This window comes from Staurois parvus, unplaced genomic scaffold, assembly GCF_062004578.1.
Source record: "Staurois parvus isolate SC_StPar_1 unplaced genomic scaffold, SC_StPar_1.0 ptg000176l, whole genome shotgun sequence".
Lineage (NCBI taxonomy): Eukaryota > Metazoa > Chordata > Amphibia > Anura > Ranidae > Staurois > Staurois parvus.
Genome location: NW_028317972.1, coordinates 3,537,703 through 3,545,191, shown reverse-complemented (window position 1 = coordinate 3,545,191; position 7,489 = coordinate 3,537,703).

Below are 7,489 nucleotides of genomic sequence, written 5' to 3'. Positions count from 1 at the left end.
TAGATACATTGTTGCAACCGCAAGACTTTTCATGTAAAATATAATAGCGGACTGGAATTCTTCTTCTTCTTCCCAACTTTACCAATAGAAAAAAAAAATGTGCCAAAACCCCGATTAAACGGCCGATTAACCCACTAACGGTGTAAAAATTGGCCGATTTTTTTTTTTCGGCCGATTTTCGACCCATCTATGGCCTGCATTAGATTGTAAGCTCCTTGACATTTGTGAATGCCCAAAATATGGAGATCAATTTCCAAGGTTCTGTCAGTGCCAGGAATATAGATCAATTAATTAAGATTTTGGCTACTGACTAGAAAGTGGAAAGGGAGTGAATCTTACCTGCATCCTTTTCTTCTGACAAGTTTGAAATTTTCAATTTTCCTTCTGTTTTCATTACAACTTTATTTTGTCTAAGGCTGCGTTCACACTAGCTTTGTCAGCAGACATCAGACAGGCATTTGGGAAGTGTTTTTTACGCTTCTCAAATGCCTATGAAAATTCTGCACATGGCAGCACACAGCGCTGTTCACACTGAAGCGTTAGCATTGCATCATGGCAAAACTGGCGCCTCCTGTCGAGTCAGGAAGAGTTGAAGCCTCCCATTCAAGTCTATGGTACCACTCCACAAATGCCTGGCAGATGCTTGCGGTGTGGTTGTGAGGCATTTTCGGAGCGTTAATACCATTTAACTTCATTACAGGCATTTGTGGTGCAGTTTTAACGCTTGGTAAATGCTTATCACATGCCTCAAAACCGCACATAGGGCGTTTGGGGAGCATTTGAGGAGTGTAAAAAATGCTTCCCAAACACCTGTCAAACGCTATAGGGGCGTTTGGCAAGAGTTAGAAATAAAGTCAAGTGTGAACGAGCCCTTAAACCTCTCTCCTTATACAACTTGACCTCCTACCCCACCCCCCGTCATCACCTGTTCCATCTGCAAATCTATGTATCCCCGCCCCACTCTTTTTATTTAACTATTTATTTATTGATCTTGTTAATGTGTCTCATTTCCTATCACCTCCAGCTTAGATCTGGGATTATTATGGGATTCCTGATTGTATCTCACCACTAGTCTGATTGAATTCACAATTCCTGGTCAGTCCCTTTCCCTGACCTATAATAACCTTTAGGACCAGTTCACACTACATGTGTTTCAGTTGCTTTTTTTGCATCCAAAACGCACAGAAAGAAGGTTATATGGTTGTCAATGTCATAGTTCACATCAGCGCTTGCATTTTCAGTGTGTTGCAGGTGCTGCCAAAAAAGTCAAACAGGCTGCATTGTTTATGCATAGAACTGTACTGGAACGCAGTAAAATGCCCTGGAACGCACATGTCCCTAATTAAATTTTAGAAAAAGAGAGGGGAAAAAATTAACTGCAATGCATAAAAAAATGCACTGGAACATGTCAAAAACACATCCAAACTGCACTGGAACACAGCAAAAATACATCCAAAATGCACTGGAACACACAAAAAACGCATCCAAAATGCAGTGGAACACATCAAAACGCATCCAAAATGCTCTGGAACACGCTAAATATGCATCAACAAAGTGCATGCAAAAACGCATCTAGAACACATCTAGACTGTTTCTATAGTGTGAACTGGCCCTTAGGACTTGTTCACACCATTTGTGGTGCAGAAACGCATGCAAGAGCACGCATTGTCCAGCACAGCAAAGAAATGCAATGCCCTCTGCAGATGTGCCCAGGTACCATGATGAAAACCTAATTGCACCTCCACATGTCTAGTAAACACAGATGCATTCACAGCCACCAAATCGCATGGCACCACACTACTGTGCGGTTAGGTGCAACACATTTTTACAATAATATGCCTGCAGTATTTTTGCATGTTCCCACACGTTAGGCAGCCCATTGAAATTAATGAGCTGAGGAAAAAAAAGTAAAAAATGCCCCATTCACACAGGTCCCCTGTCCTGTACAGCATAAATGAGTGGGTTGTTCATGTGGCTGGAGCCACCTGTTACACTATGGGGACACAGCAGCTGTATGAACACAGGTTGTCATCTGACAGGTGTGAAGGCATGGGGAAGTGGCCCTGAATGCTCACTGTCAGTGTTCAGGGCTGTACACCTGCACCCATGTGCTTCTCAAATTATAACCTGCAGCATTTCCATTGTGTAACATAGGTTGCCTGCAAATGGCGATAGCCACAAAAACAAACCACTGATTCCCACTCTACAGGCCACAGCACCCATGAGCCCCAAGACCTCAATTACACACACAGCTTTATTTATGAACTGAGTACAGTTTTATCATTTAGATTTCACAGGAATATGGTTGGGATTATGTCAATTAATAATGTTTTTAGTGTATTTTTACCATAAATATAATTTGGATATTTTCTCTGGCGGTGGGGGGCTGTCAGGTATGCTGTACTGGGCCCCATGATATCTAACAGTGGCCCTGGGTGTATGCTTGTGTCTGTGCCACCTGTATAGTTAGCAGAGGTTCAAGGTTCTTCCTATGTACCTCAATGGATCTAGGAATTGGACATGTTTTCAACTGAAAATACTATTAGTAATGTTTCCCCGGCAAATTAGGATCAGCTCCTTGGTGGAGAACAGCGATCTCGCCATGTCCAGATGTGGTCTGGAATTCCACAAAAGAACAATTCACAAAACTAAAAAATAGACTTGCAAATTACCACTAAACTCTCCTAACTACACTCCCATCCACTAACACTCCCCACTACCACTTCCGGGTGTGTGCAAACGTCCTTCCGCCAACGTCATGACGTATTTCAGGTATGACAGCTGCTCTAGTGCCTCCTCCAACAGCCGTCTTGGCATTTATTTGTGCACCATAGCAATTTTACATGCGGCTCCATTGTGTATATGACTTTCGCAAATATATGTTTGCAGTTCTATTGTGGATTTGGCATTGGTGAATTTATGCTTGCAGCTCTACTGTGTATATGACATTGGCAAATATATATTTGGCAGTAAAGGTCCAAAGTCAACAAATTGGGGGCCCAATTTATTACTGTTAAGAGGACTGTAGAAAAAGAATAGCTAGCTGGACATTGAACATGACCTATTCATTGGTACATAACTTGGTCTTGGTGCAATAGGGGGCTTTTGGTTTGTTAGTTTGGACATACTTGCATATGTGCGCTCTAACAAGGAAGATTTGGGCATATTATATAGCTAGCAAAATAAGTGTTAGGGGTGCTAGTACATTTATTTCAGATACTTATATAGCGCTGTCAATCTACACAGCGCTTTACATATATATGTGGTAAATTCACATCAGTCCCTAACCCTCAAGGGGTGTACTGAGGGCCCTAACGTACATTCATACTGTCTTGGAAATTCGCTTTAACGAATTTCTCCTTACCGTGAGTACTCGCAGTTGGATGCGCAGAAATCCCCCATAAAGCTGTGCGAATCTCGCTTACCACGACTGCAGCTAAATTACACGATTCCTGCCCATCCAAATTGGATAGCTTCTGTTGAAATGTGGGTGATGGAGCTCCGTTACCCTAGAATCATCACACGACACTCTAAGGCTAGTGTTGCAATTCACATAAGGGCCGGCTTCAGACTCAGCCCCCGGTTTTATTACAAGCACACACATGCCCCCCACATGAATAAAGTCAATCCCCTCCCACCGAACAATGCAATGGGGAGTGCCTATACACAGGATATACATTCCGATTGGAGCATAGCCTTTCCTATTATCTATCACTGGTCTTCCCCCATGAGCCTTCTGAGGTCAGCAAACTTCCTCCCCTTCCCCCCCATGAGCCTTCTATGGAGGGCATATTTCCTGTCCTACTAGCTCCTATTGGTATGTAAATTCTTTGTACAAGCATTCCCTAAGCTAAACACCAGTCTGTACCTGGATGGGCCCGGTACGATCTTTATTAAAACACATCCATCCAAGATACAGTTTCAAGTTGGTAATGGGTTGTAAGATATGCATAAGCCTACACGCGGAGTTCGTACCGCTTGCGCCTTGCGGTATGAAGTCCATGTGGTACTATGCTGCTGATATGTGGATACAGGCCTGCAGTCTACTGCCAGCGGCATTCACATCGAATGCAGTGGTGGTATACACGCCGGTCTATAAGCGCAGATCCGCCATCTCATCCATTACCGAGCTGAGTACTGTAATACATACATTGTACATGCGCATGGCCCAATTGCAGCCTTCAGAGCTTTAATTAAGCCACACGAGAGACATATGAATAACGCTCATATATGACACATTTAAAGTTCGACCAACAATACAAAATTTCCATGACATTCCCTCCTGTTTTATCATATTCTCCTCGTGTCCCTTCTTGATCTTCTTCAGCTTGATGGGTGTAGTCTCAAAACCTCAAAGAGTTGGTCTTAGACCAGAGTTCCTGTAGTTGTCCCTGAGAATAAAGCTCCACGGGGTACCTGAAACAACAAGACTCGACGCAAACAGGCTTGATTGAAGCGATGATCCTCAAGAGCGTTGGAGCCTTCACTACAGGAAGGCTCTTGCAAAAACCACAAACAGACTTGTGGTATGAATAAGGCTTGTGATCCCACGGTGGTCTGGGGAGATCCAGCAACAGATTCTCAAATTGCCCCTGCAGACGGGGCCACACAAGGCTGGTCTCGACCCAGACAGTTTTCCAAATCGCAGACACAAACCATGATGAGGCTTGAAGCTTGCTTGGAGGTCTTGGAGAATGTGGTCTTCAGAGAGATAAATTAGAGGGAAGCCAGGACGTAATCTGCAGAGAAGGTGGTTGGTTGGTGAGGTCTTCCTCCGATCAGTGGTTGGAGCGGGATCCCAGGAGCGGGCATGGAGATGTGGTCATCTGCCCGAGCTTGGTTTACACGGTCGATGAGGCAACAGGAACATCTCACCGCGGCATATAAGAGGCAGAGGAAAAAGAGAAGCATCAGGACATACACTCCCACTTCCTTCAACCAAGATCCGATGGAGAACAGGAAATCTCCCAATCCTCCCAAACCCTTGAACGGATTCCAACCCTCACTAGCTATAGCTCTAGCTTTTCCCTGTAGTTCACTAACTTTGTTCATATGGGCCTGGACCTTGTCATCGGTGTCTTCTATCCAAGTACAACAATCCTCTCCGATGAACTCACAGAACCCCCCTTTGGCGGCTAAAAGGTAATCAAGGGCCATCTTCTCCTGAAGCACTAAAATTACCATCTGCCGTTGTTCTTGGGCAATTTCTCTGACAGCCTCTACAGTCTCGTTAAACATACTATCCATGATGACAGAAAAATTGTTCAGGAGCTTCATAAGTTCTATTCCCCAACCTGTCCATGAGGGGAACCAAGCCCATGCCTGGTCACCCTCAGAGAACAGTTCCCTGCGAACTCTCCCTGCCATCCTTACCTTCTTGTGGACCATCAACTCTTCATGATCCATCACTACATAGGATGCGGGGACTAGCTTTATGAGGGCACACGAACCTTTCGCGTTCTGGGGAAATGTTCTATAGGCTGCCGAACCACACAGAAAATAGTATGGACCTGTCAGAGCAGAGCAGGAGGAGTTCCTCGTTCGGCCTCTGGCACTGAGCAACAGTTGCACAGACTGGGGGATTGCTCCCTCAGTCTGCACATCACATCCGTCCTTCCAACACACGTGGTCTGGTCGGTCAGTGTGGTTACTCAGAAGGGAAGTCTGGTTAGTCAGATTGACAGTTATACCTCCCTCACAGGTGGTAGTCCCAACAAACTTGTTACCTGTGCCAAAGCTGATGTTAAAGCACACCTGAGGGCTGCCTAGCTGTCCAGTTACCCATAATGGACTGACGAGGGTCCTACAGGAGCTAGAGCGAATATTGGTGCTAAAACTGATGTTACCTGCAAAAAATGTGTCATTAAGTTCTACCGACAAATGTCTACGTGGGGGCTGACCAGGGGTCTCTTGCTTTTTCATGCCGACGCGGATGTCATATAGGGCATGAACAGCGGCCATTGCAGACATGTGATGACTGGGTGGGGGCTTAGAGCATACCCAACAGTTGGTTTTGTTGGCGGTTCTGGCTAAACGCAGATGCATTTTAAATAAAAGGTTGGGGTATCTGCCGTCTTTTCCTCCGTTCACACACATGTAAGACATACAAACAAAAAGAAAAAGGAAAATGACACCCCTCATTCTCTGGTGTAGCTGAAAAGCTTCTTGCAGTGGCTTGCGTGCACCCAGTTGTCTCGTCCCTCGAGCTTGAGTGAGGTAGGTGTCGTCAGCTGGACTTGGTATGGTCCGGTGAACCGTGGCTCGAGTCCGGTTCTTTGATGTTTCTTTAGGACGACCCAATCACCTGGCTCAATAGAAAGAACACCTGTTATTGCATTTGGATCCAGGAGCGATTCGCGAACCCGATGGTGTATCTTCTGCAGCTCCCGTTGCAGAGATTGCACGTAACCTGTAAGCTGTGAATGCAAAGAGGACAACTGTTGAGGAAAGTACAACCCTGTTTTGGGAGGTCCCCCAAACAACACCTCGTAGGGTGACAGCCCATGTGGTTGCCGAGGGGCATTCCGGATGGAATAGGGGGCAATGGGGGGACACTCAGGCCAAGGTTTTTGGATATCGGCCATGATGTTGGGGATCCTGTTTTTAAGGATTCCGTTAAGACGTTCAACCTTACCGCTACTCTCGGGGTGATATGGGGTGTGTCGTCGCTGACTCCAGTTCCACCAAAGAAATGCAGTCGTGTCCTTTGGAAGAGAGGTTAGTAGTGGACAAAGAAGACATGTTAGCAGAAGAGGTGTTAGTATTGTTAGTCGTGTTGCAAAATTCAGCACTGTCATTGCTGTCTTCCCCCCCCCCCCTTCTCATCTTCCAACACAGGAAGAAGAGAAGCTGGGTTAAGAATAGTGCATCGTTTGAGAGTGAGGTTAGTGGGGGTTAGGAGGGCTTTCCCCTGAGAGGGGTACCTTGCCTTGGATGTCCTGTTTTCGCAAGACCGTTCTTGCTGCACTGGTGTCGGTGAGGCAAGGGAGGGGATATTTTAATTCCTCTAGAAAAAGATGGATCTGGGCCGACACCGATTTGTCAACTTCCTATGAGAATTCATAGGAGTTACTTACCATGTGGTCACAGGGGCGGAGGACTCATCAGGAATGAACTGCCACCGACCTTTAGGTAATTGGGGACAGCTCCTCCTCATGTGCCCCGTTTGGTGGCACTGGAAGCACCTGGGTGGGGGCCTATCCTTCCTGTGACCCAGATCCCTTGGTTTTTCGTGTGGGGTCTGGGACATAAGAACTTTGGCCTTGTCCTGTTTTCTTCTATCCATTTCCCTCTCTATTGCCGCAAGAGTGGAAAGGATAGCAGGGATAGACATCTCATTATATTCGGGTCGGGCCAGAACCAGCCTTTCCCGAATTTTAGTATCGATGCCTTCCAAAAATTTGGCCCGCAACAGAATGTGCGTCGCGGTCACCTTTACCCCTTCAGTTGGAGCATCAGGTCCAACTTCCAGATCCGCATCCAGTGCCGC